We start from the raw sequence: 18,265 nt of genomic DNA, 5'->3' as shown, positions 1-18,265 counted from the left end.
TCTTTTCTCATGATATAGGATGTACTGGGCAGCATAGGCAATTTCAGTAAAACGATGAAGCATGCATTTTGAGTCCGTGTGCTTTCCTCCATTGAGGAAAATTTCCGAATCACTTTCACATTCACAAAGCCTTCCAATGGCTCCCTGACAAACTTTCTCCCCCCTGAAATCTCCTGGTGCCTGCTCACTCACCCACCTATACCCTCTTTTTCCATCTTTACAAAATTGAACGAGATAAATCCAGTTTTCTGAAACCCACTTGTAGTGAACAGAATGGTGCCCAGAAAGATAGGTCTACATCCTGTGACTTAAAACCTGTGACTATTGCCTTATATGGTAAGACTTACTCTTCCCTCATATGACAAAAGATGTGATTCAGTTAAGGGTTTTGAGAGTAAGGGCTTATTTAGATTATCTAGGTGGGCCCTAGGTGGGCCCTAAATTCAATGACAAGGGTCCTGAATTTATTTTCACTGGAAGTAGAGGAGAAGACTGACAATGTGACCATGAAGCCGAGAACAGAGTGATGTGGCCAAAAGTCAGGGAGGACCAGGAACCACCAGCTGCTGGAAGAGGCAAAGAACTCATTCTGTCCTAGAGCCTCCAGAGGCAGTGTGGCCCTATGACGCCTTGATTTCAGACTCCTGACCTTCAAAATTATAAGAGAAAAAATTCCTATTGTTTTAAGCCATGCAGTTCATGGTATTTTGTTACAGCAGCCTCTGGAAACTAATATATCACTCTATTTCCACATATGGATGTCCTCCTTGGTTCCTGTATGTTGTGTGTCAGTTTGTATCCTCCCCAAACTCATATGTTTGAAGCTCTAACTCTCATTGTGATGGTATTTGGAGGTGGGGCCTTCAGGAGATAATTAAGTTTAGATGAGGTCATGAGGGTGGGGCCCTCATGATAGGATTAGTGCTCTTATAGTAGAAGAAGATAGGGAGGGAGATCTGCCTCCCTCCATGCACACACTGAAGAAAGGCCACGTAAGCCCATAGAGAGAAGGTAGCTGTCTACAAGCCAGGAAGTGAGTCCTTACCAGACAGTGAATCTACCATTCTGACATTGGACTTTCCAGCCTCCAAATCTGTGAGAAACAAATTCCTATTATTAAAACCACACAGTCTATGGTATTTTGTTACAGCAGTCTGCACAGACTAAGACACTGTGGTTGACAGTGAATATGACCACAAATCCTTCCCGCAACCCACTCTGCAACTATACCCTTGTAATATGACATGATCTTCCCATCAAGAAGTGGAGTCTGGGGGCTCCTAGGTGGCTCAGTCAGTTAAGTGTCTGCCTTTGGCTCAGGTCATGATCTCAGGGTCCTGGGCTGGAGACCCACATCAAGCTCGCTCTCCCTCTGCTGCTCCCCCTGCTTGTGCTCTCTGTCTCTGTCTCTCCATCTCTCTCTGTCAAATAAATAAATAAAATCTTTTTAAATTCTTTTTTTAAAAGAAGAAGAAGAAATAGAGTCTGACTTCCAGGTTGGGGAACCAGAACATTTTCACATGCTGCCATATCAAACCCTGAACTCCATGAGGACAGAAGCTCTTTTGTTTGGACCTTGCCCTATGTATTTCTTCAGCTGGCTGTTAAGTTGTATCTTTTAATATCCTTTGAAATAAACTGGTAATGAAAGAAAAGGTCGAAGAAGGAGAAGGAAGAAGAAGAAGAAGAAGAAGAAGAAGAAGAAGAAGAAGAAGAAGAAGAAGAAGAAAGAAAGAAAGAAAGAAAAAAGAGAAGAAAGAAAGAAAGAAAGAAAGAAAGAAAGAAAGAAAAAGAAAGAAAAAGAAAAGGAGGAGGAGGAGGAGAAGGAGGAAGAGGAGGGGGGAGGAGGAAGAGGGGGAGGAGGAGGAAGAGGAAAAAGAAAAAGAAGGTGGAGGAAGGAGAAGGGGAAGAGGAGAAGAAGGAGGAGGAGGGAGGAAGAGAAGGGAGGAGGGGGCAGGAGGGAGAGCAGAAAGAAAGGGGGATCTATTGCTCCATCCCATGACTGTGTGACTTGCTTTGGTCAAAGAGATCTTATCAATCATGAACCAAGTAGATGCTTGGAAAGTACTTGCTCACAGGGCTTTCCTCTCTTGCTGCTCTTTGGCAGTCCAGGCTAGTTTGCTTCCTGTAAGAATGAGAAAATCCTGGAGCTGAAATGAGCCCCCCACCAGATCAAACCAACCAGCCTGCCAACCAACCCACCAGCTTACTGCAGACCCATGAGAAACCCCGGCAGAAATCATCTGAGCTGACCCGACCAGAAGAACCCACAAATTCATGAGCTAAATAAATGAAGTTGTTTTGAACAACTACATTTTGGAGGACTGGTTTGTTACACAGCAATAGATAGTTGCCATAGCTCCTCAAGGTCACCTCAATCCAGTAATAAATGTTGATATCCATAGAGGGTCAAGCTCTGAGTTCAGGGACAGGATAATGTCATGGGCCACTTCCTGATCTTTCTTATTTTCTTGGCGGAAAAAAGATTTTGCATAATCTTGCTTCCGATGGGCCTATGCTCCAAGAAGACTTCCAGCCTGCCTGGCCATTTCTCTCTGAGTGACCTTGGCCAAGTCCCTCTCTCTCTGGCTCTTGATCCTCTCATCTGTACACTCAGGACAATGGGTTTGATAAGTGGTTCTCAAACACTGATTTATGACACAGTATGCATCTGAGTGCCATATAATAAGAAAAAACAAGACAGTAAATATTTTTCTTTCATCTAAAATTCTTCCATTTAAAAAATAAAATAAATAAAATAAAATAAAATAAAATAAAATAAAATAAAATAAAATAAAATTCTTCCATTTAAAGGACTCTTCTTTGGTCTCAGATCATATTCTCCTCACATTGGTAATGTTAAATTGTCCTTTTAAACAATGAGAAGAAAATGGGGCAGGGGAGGATATAGGTGAAACATGATTTGCCAAATGATGAAGCTGAGTGATCTTAATAGATGTTTGAAAAATTCCATAAGAAACGGTTTTAGTGGGACACCTGGGTGGCTCAGCAATTGAGCATCTGCCTTCTGCTCAGGGCTCCAGGATCTGGTCCCACATCGGGCTCCTTGCATGGAGCCTGCTTCTCCCTCTGTCTTGTCTCTGCCTCTCTCTCTCTCTCTCTCTCCCATATGAATAAATAAATAATCTTAAGAAAAAAAGAAAGCATTTTAGTAAATGATGGTACAAGTCAGAGCTGGTGTTTGGGCACACATTTGCTATGCATTTTAATTCTAAAATGACAAAACATGGCAATTCTGAAAAGCAAAAACTAGAGAAGGAGGGAAAGGAAAAGGGGCAAGAAAGGAGAAGATGCTGGGGAAAGTCAGTGAGCGCAGACAGAAGGCTTAGTTGTGGAAGGAGGTGCTCACTGAGTGCCCCTTCGCCCTCCACTTCACACAGCTCCTGCAACATCCTCCAACTCCTTCCTTCTCCACTGGGCGCCAGAAACTTCCCACCCTGACTTCCAAGTGAGCACAGGTTATCTGAGGGATCTCTATTTCAGGGGAGGTCAGATGAGATAGTGGCAGTGCACAGGCTGTGGGAGGGGATGGTGCCTATACCTGCTGGCCCTCCCATCTGTTGAGTAAAGCAGGTAGATTGCCTCCTGGCCCTGGCCACACACCCCTCCCAGGAGTCCTATGAATATAGAGGGGGACAGGGCCTTGCCATAGTCCCACCACACTCTCCTCCCATACCAACGCTGACAGGCAAAGACTCTCAATACCCTGACCACAGCCCGTTGGCCTTGGCCATTTTGGTAACTGATGGCCTGACTCCCTATTGCCTTACCAATACCTCAACTCCCTCAGCCAGGGTGCAAGACTACTCAAAGACATAAGATCCATGCTGTCTCCTGAATTTCCCCAGTGGCATTCAGCTCCAGAGACCCACAAGGGTATCTGTCTAGATGACCCACCCTCTACTGTTCCCCTTCCCTTCCCTGTCCCACTTCTCCATTGCCCTCCTAGGTCACCTCCTAAATAAACCACTTGCTCTTGTCTCAGGATCGATATGCTTTTGAGAGAACGCAAACTAAGAAACAGACATTGGAAATTACGGTAGACAGAATAATGTCTCCTCAGCAGTATCCACAGCCTAATCCCCGAAATCTGTGAATATGTTACTTTACAGGGCAAAAGTGATTTTGCCAATCTTGAGATTGCAAGTTAATTGCAAGATTGAAGTAATCCTGGATTATCTGGGTGGACCCAATGTAATTCCAAGGGTCCTTACAGGAGGGAGGTGGTTGAATCAAAAAAGATGTGATGATGGAAGCTGAAGTCAGAGCAATGTGATTGCTGGGAGAGGCCACAAGCCAAGGAACGTGGAAACCTCTAGAAGTGGAAAAGGCAAGGAAACAGATTCTCCTCTAGAGCCTCTAGAAGGAACGCAGTCCTGCGGACACCTTGACTTAAGCCTAGTGGGACTTCTAACCTCCAGAACTTCTACCCTCCAGAACAGTAACAGAACAAATTTGTGTTGCTTTAAGTCACTAAATTTGTGGAAATTCATTACAGCAGCCATAGCAAACTCATGCAGTAATCAACCAACCACTCTCTCCCACCCAACCCAGGCATCACAGAATGCTCCCCAAGGTATGCTCATCGACAGGAATTAATACAAAGGGAATTATGGGTACCTACAACCCCTGTGCCAAGAACATCTGCCTTCCAGATCCAGACCCTTTGGACACATCCGAGTCACCCTCTTCCTTTGGTGAGTCCAACCCTCCTCACTGGCCTGGGTTCAAAGGCACATTAACAATGAAGAACACCATTTCCCTGGCTCTGTGTGAAAGATGCTCCCTGGAGCACAGCACAGAAAGCTCCAAGAATGACGCTCGGTTACCCAGGGACCCCTCCCTGGCCTGACCCAGGGACGCAGCCCTTTGGGTGTGAGACACTGCTGTGGCTGCTTTGGTGCTGCCATTTCGTTTCAGGGACACACTGACGCAGCCTACGACACACGCCACGAAGCAGTCAATACTTTATTATCAAGTAATGTGGGAAACAGACACCTTGATGCCAAAGCCAAGACCCTCCCTACCCCCACCCCCACCCTTCCCAGGTTGGGGTCAGGGATGCCTGTTGCATTATAAGTCGGTGGTCAGGAAATGTTAGATGATAGCGACTACTTTTCCCGGTCGGTTGATCAAGCCCCCAGCTGCCTTACTACGGTCCCTTGCCCGCAGCTGAAGCTGTCCGCAGGGCCAGGGCGGCGGGAGGCCCCGGAGAGCACCGGCGGTCCCGCCGCTGGCGCCCCTGGCGGCCACAGGGCGTCGCTGTCGAGCCGTCCCGGGTCCATCCGGAGGGCCGCGGGGCTGCTGGGGGCGGGGGTGCTGCGCGACTCCGGGGCTCCTCGCCGAGGCTGCCTCCAGAAAGGCTGGCCAAGGAGGCCCCGGGGGGATCCCGGTGGCCCGGGAGGCTGGGAGACTTGCTTCTCTCTCTCTCTCTGTCTCTCTCTCTCTCTGTCTCTCTCTCTCTCTGTCTCTCTCTCTCTCTGTCTCTCTCTCTCTGTCTCTCTGTCTCTCTCTCTCTCTCTCTCTCTCTCTCTCTCTCTCTCTCTCTCTCTCTCTCGAAAAGATGCCCGTTCGTGCACAAAAGGATCACAGGAGGGCGCCCAGACACTGAGAGTGGAAAATACAAATGAAAGACAAAAATCACCAGCCACCCCAGAACACCCATTTGCAAAAGCAGAAGGGAGAGAACGCAGCTTTATGATTAACTAAGCGTTCAACCAGAATGTGCTGCACATCACAGGCAGGAGCAAAGAGATGGCAAAGGAAGTCTTCCCTCTTCTTCCGCGGCCAGTTAGCACAGCATGCACATTACCTGTTCTCAGGATAGGCCACTAGACCTTCTTGGCAGGGCTTGGCCCCAGATCCCTCACAGGCAGTTCATGCCACGTTTATCCAGTAATTACTGTGGTCACCTGTGTCTGCTAATTGTGGTCACCGTGTCTGCTAATAGATTCCGCTGCTTTCTGACAGCAGCCAGCTGAGGTCAGGCAGCTACTCCCCCACAGAAGGAGAGACAGGGGGCTTCCTTCCTCCACGATTCCATTTCAAAGAGATGGCCTCCCAGTCCTCATGGAAGTATTCCTGAGATATGAGCTGGTGAGAGGCTTAGCTTATGAAAAGATTTACATACTTCTCAAAGAGGCAGAACTTACAATTCCAAGGTTTCTAAACTGAATGCTCTAAGGAAATGGAGGGATAAAATCTCTTCTCTTTTTTTGAATAGGGAGGATTAAACTCATTTGTTATTTTTTTATTTGTATTTGCAGTTATACTCCCATGGTAAACACTCGTTACCCCTCAAAGCCACCACCTCTGCCTGCCCCACCCCAGACCCTAACACCTCACCACCGTGCAAACACGCACGCACCTCACACACAGGACAAGCATGCACCAACACCATGCGCACGCACACTCATACACACACAAGTGCACAAATGTGCGTGCACACGTACTCTCACCCACTCTCTGCTTATCCTTTGTCTTCTGGGCCATTTTCATTTCCAGGTTAAGCTGACTAAACCCAGCAAGAGTTAAGACGGGGTCTGGCTGACCCCCAGGCAAACTACAGAGTTGGAAGCAAAAATAAATCATTGCTGTTGTAAGCCGCTGGTTTTAGGAGATAACTGACCAATACAATAAACCTTAATTTCATTTTTAGCACCCGATTTGTAGTTCAGGATCCAGCAGCATGGAATCAACCCCTCCTAATGTGTGTGCACACACATGCACACATGCATGCATATTTATACACATACATGTGTACACACACATGCATGCATAACAGAACCAGGAGAGGGCAGCCCTGGTGGCGCAGCGGTTTAGCACAGCCTGCAGCCCCGGGGAGTGATCCTGGAGACCCGGGATCGAGTCCCATGTCGGGCTTCCTGCATGGAGCCTGCTTCTCCCTCTGCCTGTGTCTCTGCCTCTCTCTCGCTCTCTCTGACTGAATAAATAAATAAATCTTAAAAAAAAAAAAAAAAAAACAGAACCAGGAGAAATTGCTTGACCTTTTAGTCCTCCTACTTTATCTAGAGCTGGCACAGCTAATGTCATGCCAGACCTACTCCATGGCCGGCTTTGCACGCCTGGCTTCTGCATTCAACCCTCCTAGCACCTCTCTTGCTCCTTTGGTTGACCATGGGCCCAGGGGCTGTAAGTATTCAGCCATGACAAGAAGATGAGGAGTAGGGGAGGTGTCCAGAACCATAATGTGACCAAAGGCCTCCTGTCGTCTATAAGTCAAAAGCCCGGGGTGCCTGAGTGGCCCAGTTGGCTAAGCATCTGACTCTGGATTTCAGCTCAGGTCTTGACCTCAGGGTTGAGCCCTGAGTGGGGCTCTGCACTCAGGGGAGAGTCTGCTTGAGATTCTCTCCCTCACCCCCTCCCTCTGCCCCTCCTCTCTCTAAAATAAATAAAGTAATAAAATAAATAAACTAATCTCTTTAATATACATATATTGCATATATATGTTTATTATATATTGTTATATTGGTATATATTATATATGCATGATTATATATAATGATATACTAATATTATATATAATATTAGTGTGCATATATATATAAAACATATATGTATGTAAGTCAAAAGCCAACCATTTGGTCACTGAGACTAGGTGGCCGCTAGTAAATGCCAGATGCAGCCCCCCATCTCGGGTTTCCCAGCAACCCCAAGAGGCTGCCAGATAAATGAGTCCCAAGGAGTCAGGGCAAACAGCATTGTGGACATCTCCATCACACAGACTGGCATCAAATTGGGGGAAGGGCCTGTGAGTGTGCAAGAAGGAAGGCAAGTAGTGGCAAGCATGCCCCCAGCCAGAGGACACCCCCATACCAGCGAAGACGATGAGGAAAGGAATGAAGCAGAGCAGCATCTCAGCAGTGATGTCCTGCAAAGCATGAGCTGAGAGGGGAGGCTGGCCCATGAAATTTACCATCCCAGTTAGATGTGGGCTTGGAATGAACTAAGATGGATAACACAGCATTCCCCCCTACCGACCATTAAAAATAAGAAAAATAAAAATAAAAAAGATTGGGGCTGGCTGGTTCAGCAAGGATTGCATTGAGGCTGAACCTGGGGTGGCGCCAGGGATCTGGTCCACCTGGCTTCTTTGCTGTGAACTTGGTGTCTGCATCCTGCCTCCCAACCCACCACAGCCTGGCCTCTGCCTGGCTTCCCCTTCAACCAATAGACCCTAGTAAGAAAGTTTCCTGGTCTGTGCTGCAGAGACTTCAAGAAGTAACTAGAGGGGACAACACCCCAGATCAGGCCTTTCCTGCCCTCAGCACTCTGCTGAGGCCCCAGGGCCCAGAGGGCCACCTCGGCTGGCTCACTGAGAGACAAAAGCAAGCCTTCACCCTAGCCCACCACCTCACCCAGCCTACCCCAGTGAGGTTGAAAAATCCAGGGTGAGTTAGAATTTCTTCCAAAGAAAGTTGCCAGCCCACGGGGAGGGAGTGTTGATACACACACACCCGCAGAAAACACCACCCCTCAAGCCAGGCGAGGGGGGACTCAGGAGCACCACTGTAGAGGGCAGAGGTGGCTGGAGAGGATGTGGTATGTCATCCCCACACTGTCGTCCTGGGCGCTAGCTGAGCTGCTGACCCTTGGGTGCCGCCGAGGCAAAGCCAAAGGAGAGAAGTTGGGAGGAAGAGGAAACCAGAAACCTGGACTGGCCTCCAGCTTGGCAGATCAGAGGGGAGAAGGCTGCGCGGGGAGACCCGCCTCCCGCCACGGCCGGATGGACACCCAGGAGAGAGCTGGACTGGCGTGCTCCCGACGGGACCTCACCCGAGACGGCTGCCTGTGGGCACGCGGTGACCTCACAGAGGGAGGCTTTGTCAGGAGCACCAGGCAGGGTGTGAGTGCTCCCCTGGATCAGACTTTCCTGCATCAAGGAGCACTGCCCTTTTCCTGTCAGCCCTCCACGCCTCTGGACCCTGCTGGAGCCAGAAAAGCCAGAAAGCCGGTGCCCGCCTGGGGGAAGGAGGTGAATCAGAGAGATCTGATCCTCAGTGACCACACACCCACCGACCGCCTTCCCCACTGCTGAGGACCCAGTCAGCTTGCATAGGGGAAGCTGATATTGGATGGAGAATAAATACTTCTATTGCAATAGGATGAGGCTTGTTTTTTAACTTGGCAAAAATTGTTTCTTTTTTGCCCAACTTTTTACAAGAATTTTCAAACACACAGAAAAGTTGAAAGAATAGTGCAATAAACACCCATATGCTCACCCAAAAATTGTTGACGGGTGTGTGTGTGTGTGTGTGTGTGTGTGTGTGTGCATGGTTTGGCTGAACCGTTTGAAAGCAAGCTTCAGGCATCACAGCACTTCACTCCTAAATCCTTCAATGTACGTCTCCTAAAAGAATCAGACTTTCTGATGCCAGAAATTGAAATTGATCTAATATTGGAAGGAAATGGGTAAAGCTACACTTAGCTGAATTCTTTTTTGAAGATTTTATTTTTAAGTAATCTCTATACCCAACGTAGGGCTCAAACTCACGACCCCAAGATCAGGAGTTGCACACTTTACAGACTGAGCCAGCCTGGAGCCCCTGAAGTATTTTCAAGGAGGGGAAAGAGAGAAGCGACAGAGCAAGTGCTAGGACGGTGAGGTGAGAAAAAACTGCTTCCCACTTGCACTGAAGTCCAGTCAGTTGAATAAACCAGTTCCATAAAGAAGATAAGACAATTTCAGATAATGGCTGGTGCTAGGAAGAAAGGAAATTAAGCCAGATAGAGGTGATAAGACTAGGAAGCAAGGCAATGTTGGAGTGGGAGGTACAGAGCGAAGCCACATGTGAGCTGAGACCCTAGGGACAAGAAGTCAGCAAAACAAGACAGTTGGGAGATCCCTGTTCAAGGCAGGGTAACCAGCAAGACCAGGGGCCTGGAGGCAGGAAGGAGCATGGAGTGACAGCTTGGGGACAAAAGGGGAACGGGAAGTCCTGAGAGGAGTAGGGGTCGAGACCCAGATCTTGTCAGCCAAGGAGAGGAGTCCGGGGAGAATTTTAAGCGGGCATGCGACTTGATCTGGCTTATAGTTTTAGATGCTCTGCAGCTCAGTTGAAAAAGACTTGGGTGGGAGGCCCAAGAGGGAAGCCCGGAAACCATCACGGAGGCTGTTTGCAATCTTTCAGCCAAGGGGGAGGTGGCTTGGACCAGGGTGGTGGCAGTGACCTAGGCATTATTCCCCACCCCTCATTTTAAAGATGAGGACATGGAGGCTCAGAGAAGCCTTTAAGTGTCAGGTCCAGGATTTTTCTTGGTGCTTTTTAAATTTTGGTAAAATTTATATAACATAAATTTAGCATTCTAACCATTTTTACGTGTGCCATTCAGTGGCATTAAGTGCATTTCCGGTGTTGTGTGACCATCACCACCATCTGTTTCCAGAACTTTCTCTTCAGCTCCCACAGAAGCTCTACACCCATTAACAGTAGCTCCCCATTCTCCCCACTCAGTCCCTGGTTACCTGTGCTCTACTTTTTATATGTATGAATCTGCCCGTTCTAGATACCTCCTATAAGTGGAATCATACAATATTCTGTTGCTTTATGTCGGGCTGATTTCACTAAGCATGTTTTTAAGGCTCACTCGTGTTGCTGCAGGTATCAGAGTTCCGTTCCTTTTTTAAAGCTGAATAATACTGCACTGGGTGTGTATACCACATCGTATTTATCCATCCATCTGTTGACGGGGTCCAGGATTTTTATCAGGACGTCTGAACTCCAACGTGGTTCTGGTCGCTCTGCTCCCAGACCTCCCGCAGATCCCGGCGCAGTGCGCCCTGCGGCCACCAGAGGGCGCACGGGGCCCCGCAGGCAGGCTCGCGGCAGGCACACCCGGGCCGGCTGGCGCATGCAGGAGGAACGCGGGCCCAGGCTTTCCGCACACACAATCCTACACCCAACACAGGTGCAGGGAAAGAGGAAGCGGGCCGCGGGTAAAGCGGCTGAACTATGGGATCAGCTCAAATGGGGAAGGTGGGGAGGTCAGGGTGGGAGGGGCCGCCCCACCCCGAAATCCTCTCCAATAGCACAAAGCGGACGCGCTGGCCCCCCGCCGGACAGCGCTGGCGCTGAGGGGCTCGGCGGGCAGACGTGAGGGATCGAGTCCTGCGGGGCCCCAACCCCCATTCCTGCTCTTCCCCAGCAGCCTGTGGTGTGCACATTTTACAGACAAGGAAACCGAGGCTCGAGCCAGGCAGGGACTGTCGGCGCAAGTGGAAGAGGCGAGCTCTGGCGCCCCCACGCGGCCCTCGGAGCCCCGCCCCGTGTCTCGGAGCACCCCGCGGGCCGAACGCGGAGTGGCGCGGGCCGGGGAGGCAGGCGTGGCCGCGGGTGGCCTCCCTGCACCTGAGCACCGGGCCCTGCCTGGCTCGGCAAGCGGCCTCGCGTGGACCAAATCTCTGTCTGCTGAGATCCTTCCACTTTTCACTCCTGTGCTGTTGCTGCTGAGCCACCCACCCCCACCCCGCCCACCCCCAGCACCCCTGTGCAGCTGGGCCTTTGGATCCGAGTCCCGGAGCTGACATTTATCCCTGTCGGATTGCGTCTTGCTCGTTCATCTGACAGACATTTGTTCGGCGCCCACGCAGCCCAGGCCCCGCCAGCCCAGGCCCCGCCAGCCCAGGCCCTGCCGCAGGAATGCCCCGGCCGCGGGGGGCCCCCACCGTCCTTACCGCTGCCCGCGACAGCCCCGCTCGGAACTGGCCGCCACGTGCCCGCTGCCCCACTGACCCTGGGGCTCCCGCCGAGAGCTGGCGTCACCTCCATTGTGCAGATGGAGAGGCCAGTGTTCAGGGGGTTCGTGCGACTAGTCTGAGGGGGTGTCCCGGGGAAGTGGCCGGCTCAGCACTGCCCCCTCCAGTCCTCTGGATTCTGATTCTGTCCTCCCCGTTGGATGCCCTCAGCCTCAGCAAACCCGACCCTTTCGTGAACAGCGCTGATGGCAGACGGGGGGCCAGAGCCCGGGCCCCCCCCGCCCCCGCCAGAGCCCCGGGGGGCCGCCAGAGCCCGGGGTGGGCCGCCAGAGCCCGCCCCCCCCCCCCGCCAGAGCCCCGGGGGGCCGCCACAGCCGCCGCCGAACCCCAGCCCGCCAGCCAGGACTCCACACGCTGCGCACCCAGCAGGCACAAGGCAGCGAGTGGACACCACAGGGCGGGTCCCCACCCCCACCTCCAGCCCCGGCTCCCTCCCCTGTCCAGGCACCTACACATCTGCTTGTTGGCATCTCTGGCCGTCAAACCAGGCCCCACGGCCACATCCTCCACGTGGGGATGCCGATGCCTATGCCTCGCTGAAGGTTCATCTGCCAGTGTCCCTCCCCAGGAGTGGGTGAGAGAAAGGAGCTACTGGAAGCCCAAGGACCAAGAGTGGCAGTTGCTTTAGGATTTCTCAGGCTCTGAACATCCCCCTTTGCATCTGTGGCTTCTTGTCTCCTGCACCGTCTGCTCCGGGAGCCTCCGCCCATCTTTTTCACTCGGTGCTTCTGCCAAGAGCAGGGAGATAACTGCAGAGCAGGCCTGTAGGCAGGAAACAAGGCAAGTGGAAAAATGCGCTGCTGGGGGTTGGGGGGTTGGTGTGAGATGGGCTCCAAGCTCCCAGCCAGGACCCAGGGACACCACACCCCATGACAGAGTTGAGACTTTCACCTCACAGGACCACACGCACCTGCTCTCCTCCCAGCCCCGGGAGGTTAGAACTACCACGGGGGTGCCCATTTTGCCAGTGAAGACACTAGGGCTGGACGGGAGGGGTCCAAGGCTGAGTGCTCCCCCTGCTGAGACGGCTTCCCGAGAAGAGATGGGAAGGAGGGTGGCTTGCGGACAGAGTGCACCTGCTGAACACGACCTCAGAGAGCCCCTGCTGCAAGCGGTCAGTAGCAAATGGGTCTGAGCCAGGCCCTGCCCTCATGGCCACATGGCCAGGGGCAGGAGAGGTGGAAGACCAGCGAGTCCAGAATTCCCGGCCGTGACACATGCTATGAAGAGCAGGGAACCTGTTAGAGAAGGTGTTGCTAAAGTTGGGGGTGCTACTCTACCTAGCATGTCCTGGAAAGCCTCTCTGAGGAGGTGACATCTGAGGAGCCCAGAGGAGCCTACCTTGGGAATAGCGAGTGAAAAGATGACAAAAGAGCATGAGTGCAGCATGGAGCCAACCCTCCCACCCCTATGGCTGATTTCAGACAAGAAACCACCACTCTGGTATGAAGTCTTGGAGGGAAGCACACGGGGCAGTGTCCTTAGGGTTCCTGACGCCTGGCACAGCCTCCATGGATGCCTGTCCCCTCCACTATCCCTCCAGGGCTCTGTGGACCCCCAAAACCACACTCTGTGTTTTTCACTTCTCCCATCCTCCACACCTTTCTGCACAAGACCCAGCACAAACCAGGTGCTAGAGAAATGTCTGCTGAACGAACAGACAGCCGAAGGCCCTGCTCACCAAATTCTGAGGTCCAGCAAGGAGTAAGGGGAGGATGAACCCAAGGAAATCCTACCTTGCTCTACAAGGAATCACTTGAGGGAGTTTGTGGCTCTAATAGGTGGTAGAAGCAGAAAAGACAAAGGGATTCCAGAAGGTGGGAAGAAGGGTCGCCTACACAATTGGAAAATTTCACAAAGTCCAGATTTCAAGCTATTTTTAAAATATCTGAAGCTCTGGCAACCCAAGCCTGCATATTCCCATGGCAACACCAGCTGGTGCTGAGCACCACTGCCCCCTTCAGAATGGACATGTGCCTTGCACTTCTCCTTGCACCCAGCCACTCACCACAGCCCACACCTAGCCCACCCCACTTTTTCACATCACCTGGCCCTGTGGGCATCTGTACCGGCCAACCCTGGTTTTGGGCATTTAATAAGCAGAAAGCAGTGCCAGGGACACAGGGACTGAGACATCTGCTGCATCAGCCTGGAGCTAGGGGGTCCCCTCCCTCAAGGTCTTAGAGAAGCTGTCCAGTGTAGGGGTTTCCAGGTCCACATACATCCATTCTCTGCGCTGGGTTCAGGTGGCAGGTGGGCTGGGAACCTTGGCCACATCCTGGAAGTGAGAGATACAATTCCTGAAGTGTGCCAGCAGGGAGCGACTCCCCCCACCCCCTAGTCTCTTCAAAGCTACTGAAGAGGGCCATTCCTGGCCTGCCCTGGGCTGGGGTCTCCGGTCACTCAAGCACAGTCCCTTAGTCATCCTGGGACCTGTGTCCCTGCCCTTTCCTACTTGGGCTGACAGCTGAGGCCCAGCCTGCCTGGCAACATTATGGGCTCAGCAGTGACTGGCTGGGTGAGGACATACTCCAGGTGCCCAAGGACAACCTCAAGAGCCCCTCTTCCACCGCCTGGAAGCCCTTCCAGCCTGCGACCCTCAGGGCCAAAGGCCAACCCCTCCTGTACTCTCTTCTTCTAGCAACCTTTTCTCTTCTTCCTCCTCTTCTTCTGGAACTCCTTGGGCTTCCTGAAGCTTGTTCCCTCAGGGCTGACCCTCAAATTAAGTACTGTGCGCTTGGCACTGTGTTCGGGGTTTTATGTACTTTATTTATAAATCCCAACAATCCTAGAAAATGGGTATTAATCCCCATTTTACAAGCGGGAAAACTAAAGCTTAACCAGGTGACACCACCTGCCCACGGCCAAACAACTAGCAAGATTCAAATTCAGACATGTAAGATCCCTCTTCCCTGAACTGCCTGGTTCCTGTAAAGGAAATTTTAGAATAAATGGAGGGGAAAGAGGGGCCTGAAGGCAGAGGACAATCCCTTGTCCAGGTTCGTACAGGCCACGTATTCTGTTTAGAGCCATCCAAGGACATGGACTGAATCTGGGGCCCCTTAGGAATAGCTCTTGGCCCTTGGGAACTTACTGAGCATCTCTCTATCCCCACCTAGGGCCATAGTCTGAGCTGTAGGACGGGCCCTATACATGTCGCAGCTTCTGACTCGAACCCATGATAGGGCAGTGAGGAAGCAGGCAGGCAGGCAGCAGCACCTGGAGGTCTCCAAGGGCCCACTCAACTATATGGAAACTTTATGAGGTGCGAAAGATCTGCACTTCACAAAATGAGTTTAGATACTACTGAGCATGACTCCATTGGTGAGCCACAAACCCAAGACCTTCCCCACTCCCAGTGCCCAGGGGCAGAGAAGCCCAGGGGATCACCACCTCTCTGAGACTATCACAGCTATGTCCCAGCCCCTGAAACCAAGGCCACCACCACCGTAGGCAGAAAGGTCCTGTCCACACTGTTTATCCAACTTACCTTCCATTTCTCCAAACATGCCTATTATCATACCCCTGGGGCTGCTGGTCCCTCCCAGGTTCTACCTCCCAATCGTCCAAACCCAGTGTAGAAAACACCACTTTCTCTGGGAAGTTCACCATAATCTGATCCATCAAATCTAGTCATTCTTTCACTCTCTGGAAAGGACTAAAACTGCATGAACCTCTCCTGTGTCATTGAGGCCAATCTCCTTTGTGCTGTAATTGTTTCTGGGCTACTATTTTCTCTGTCAAGCAGACTGAAGGGTAGAGCAAGCACCCTAGCTCCTAGTATGGGGCTTCATACATACAAGGCATGAGGCACATTAGATGGATGGAGGGGTGGGTAGATAGAGGGAATGGATGGATGGATGGATGGATGGATGGACAGATGGAGGGGGGGATGGAGGGAAGGATGGGTGGAGGGAGAGAGGAATGGATGGGTGGAAGGAGGGAGGAGGAAGGGAGGAAGGAAGGGAGGGAGGGAGAGAAGGAGGGATAGAAGGAGGGAGGGAGGCGGGGGAGAGATGAACAAACAAATGAAGAGATGAGTGGGTGGGAGAGTTGATAACCCCCAGAAAGTTCAGTGTGGTCTCGGTAATTGGCCAGAAGGCCCAGACTCCCCACTGCTGCTCCCACAGAATAAGATTCCCCTGTTTTACCTGTCATGATGCGTCCTCTGCTTCAGCAAACTGAAGATTTAGAAGGAGGCACCCTGCAGTGGAGCCAGGGAAGTCAAGGGTCAGGAGTGTGTTCCTTCCTTCACTGAACCTTGGTCTCCCTGCATGTAAGGTCAGGACACTGGTTTCAAACTTGATGATTCCTTAGGCCTTGCAGCTGAAGACACATGCCTGTGCTGGGGCCCAGTAGGGACGGGGCCACTGATTAAGCCCATTGCAGCTAAAAGGACACAGGGGAGCGTTCAGACAAAAGATGAAGGGACAAGAGAGAAAAGTCAAGAAGGGAGAAGGAAGGAGGAAGGAAGATAATACATTTCCATATCCCAAACTAAAAATGCATTTAGCATGTAAGATTTCCCAGATGTATCATTTCTTTAAAAAAAATTTAATTTCAACATATTTGATTTAGTATCGCAGCAAGGAAGAAGTGACAGATCTCTAATATAATGGAGATGCCTCAGGCAGAGCAGTGGGGGACAGACGATGCCAAGGGGAGGGTGAGCTGGGGGGCAGGGGTGAGGAAGGGGCAGCTTTCTCTCCAGCTTCGTACCCACTTTAGCCAGACCACCTCCTCTCATATCTGCTTTATAGATTGACCTTACAAACCCAGCATACTATTTGAATAGAAGATTTCTGGAATGTGCGTGTGTGCGTGTGTGCGTGCGTGCGTGTGTGTGTGTGTGTGTGTGTGTGTGTGTAAGCCACTTAACTAATGAAGAGAAATGAGAGGCCCAGAGGGAGGTGATTTGCCCAAGGTCATACAGCAAGTGCCTGACTCCATTCCCTTGGGCCTGGCGGAGAGAACTCCTTGGTTCAGATATCATGAATCCCAGCACATCTGCTGGGGGCCAGGCCACCCTGGCCTGGCTTACACGTCTATCCTCTGGCTCACCTCCAGCAGCCTCCACGGGGAGTCACCAGGCTCCTTTAAACAACACTCCACTAGGACAGGAACAGACCAATAACCCAGGCCCAATTAGGAGCCAGAAAACCTCGCAGAGGGCGAAGGCCCAGAACAGGGGGGCTCCAGCAGCAACTCAGCTCTCCACAAGCCTCAAGTCGAAAACCTTCCTAAAACAACCCCTTGGCTGCTTCAGAGCATAATTTAATCTTCCTTTGATGATTCCGGATCTCGCCCTGCCTCAGGCCACTCTGAGCACATCAATTACTGCTGGGCCCAGGTGGGGAGCAGAGCCCGACTGGCTGACCCTGCCCTGGAGGGGGTGGTGGTAAGGGGCTGGGAGAGGTTTCGAGGGGAGGAGGCCTGCCTGAGCCAGGGAGCTGGATGCTGCCTGGATGGAGAGGGGGGCTGAGGGGAAGAATGGGAAGCCCCCTCCCCAACCAAGAAGGGGAGCCCTAGGTGGGCCCCTCAGTAGCCCCCAGAGCAGATAGGATGGGGCTGCTCCCCAGAGTCCCTGCAGGTAGAACCAGAGAGCTATAGGCAGACAGGAGTGATGCTGAGGGGGGAGATGCAGGCTAGCACAATGGCCCCACAGACTTTGCAGAAGATGTTGGCTCCCCACTGCTGCTGCCCTGATATTTCCTGGCTGGGAGACTGTGAGCAAGTCACTTAACCTCTCTGTTCCTTACTCTCCTAATTTACAATGCTTAGAATAGTCACAGGGCTGCTGTGAGGTTAAACGAGCCTCGTGTTGGCTGTCAAAAAATGGGGGTTAGACCATAGTCCCTGATGAGGACAGGTCTGGACTAACATACATCAGAACATACGCAGGGTTAGCTCTCAGGTGAGGCTGGATGATTTGCTGTGCTCGGCTTATTTGTATCTCCTATGTTTTCTGGAAGAAAAACTTTGTTCTATAATTAAAATCATTCAGAGAAAAGAACAAAACACTAGGGACAATGATTTGTCCCCAAAGGGAAGCAACTGATCAGAAGAGTAGCCTGTCCATGGAGAGCGCAGGTGGAAGGGTGCTGTTCTGCAGAGCCTGAGATTCAGGCAGGGGATCCCTGGCTGCCCAGGACCCCGGCGGATGAAAGCCCGGAGCCTGCAGGGCCAGACCTGGTGACATTTTCTGCTGGACGTGCCTTACCATTTCCTGGGAGATGAGGCTCCAGGCTGCTTCTCAGGAGGCAGCAGGCAGGGGAAGTGATGCCCACACAGCACCCCTATCAGTGGCCCACATACCAGGTGCACAAAGAAGACCCTGGGTCCTCAGGACCCAGATCGGACCCCTCCCTGACCCCCTCTGGCCAGCTTGCCTTGGCCACCTACCCCTGTGTGGCCAGCAGCCCTGCTAGGCTCAGCCACACCACCTCCCCAGCCTTTGCTGAGGCAGCT

General features: G+C 51.7%; 1 long non-coding RNA gene across 4 annotated transcripts in view; it reads right to left on the bottom strand.

Annotated features, from left to right (window-relative positions):
* Window positions 1-18,265, bottom strand: part of LOC112924344 (uncharacterized) — a 92,834-nt gene that overhangs the window by 9,331 nt on the left and 65,238 nt on the right. For 3 of the 4 annotated variants that reach the window (XR_012001868.1, XR_003235854.2, XR_003235855.2), the window contains exons 1-3: window positions 15,949-16,208; window positions 13,845-14,075; window positions 12,250-12,559 (exon numbers count right to left, since the gene is read on the bottom strand). This is a non-coding gene — a long non-coding RNA (uncharacterized lncRNA). Of the gene's footprint in view, window positions 1-12,249; window positions 12,560-13,844; window positions 14,076-15,948; window positions 16,209-18,265 lie in introns of those variants that run through there. The other variant, XR_012001867.1, reaches the window with a different exon arrangement.

This window comes from Vulpes vulpes, chromosome 5 (assembly GCF_048418805.1).
Source record: "Vulpes vulpes isolate BD-2025 chromosome 5, VulVul3, whole genome shotgun sequence".
Classification (NCBI taxonomy): Eukaryota; Metazoa; Chordata; class Mammalia; order Carnivora; family Canidae; genus Vulpes; species Vulpes vulpes.
This window is presented reverse-complemented; position numbering and strand designations above follow the sequence as displayed.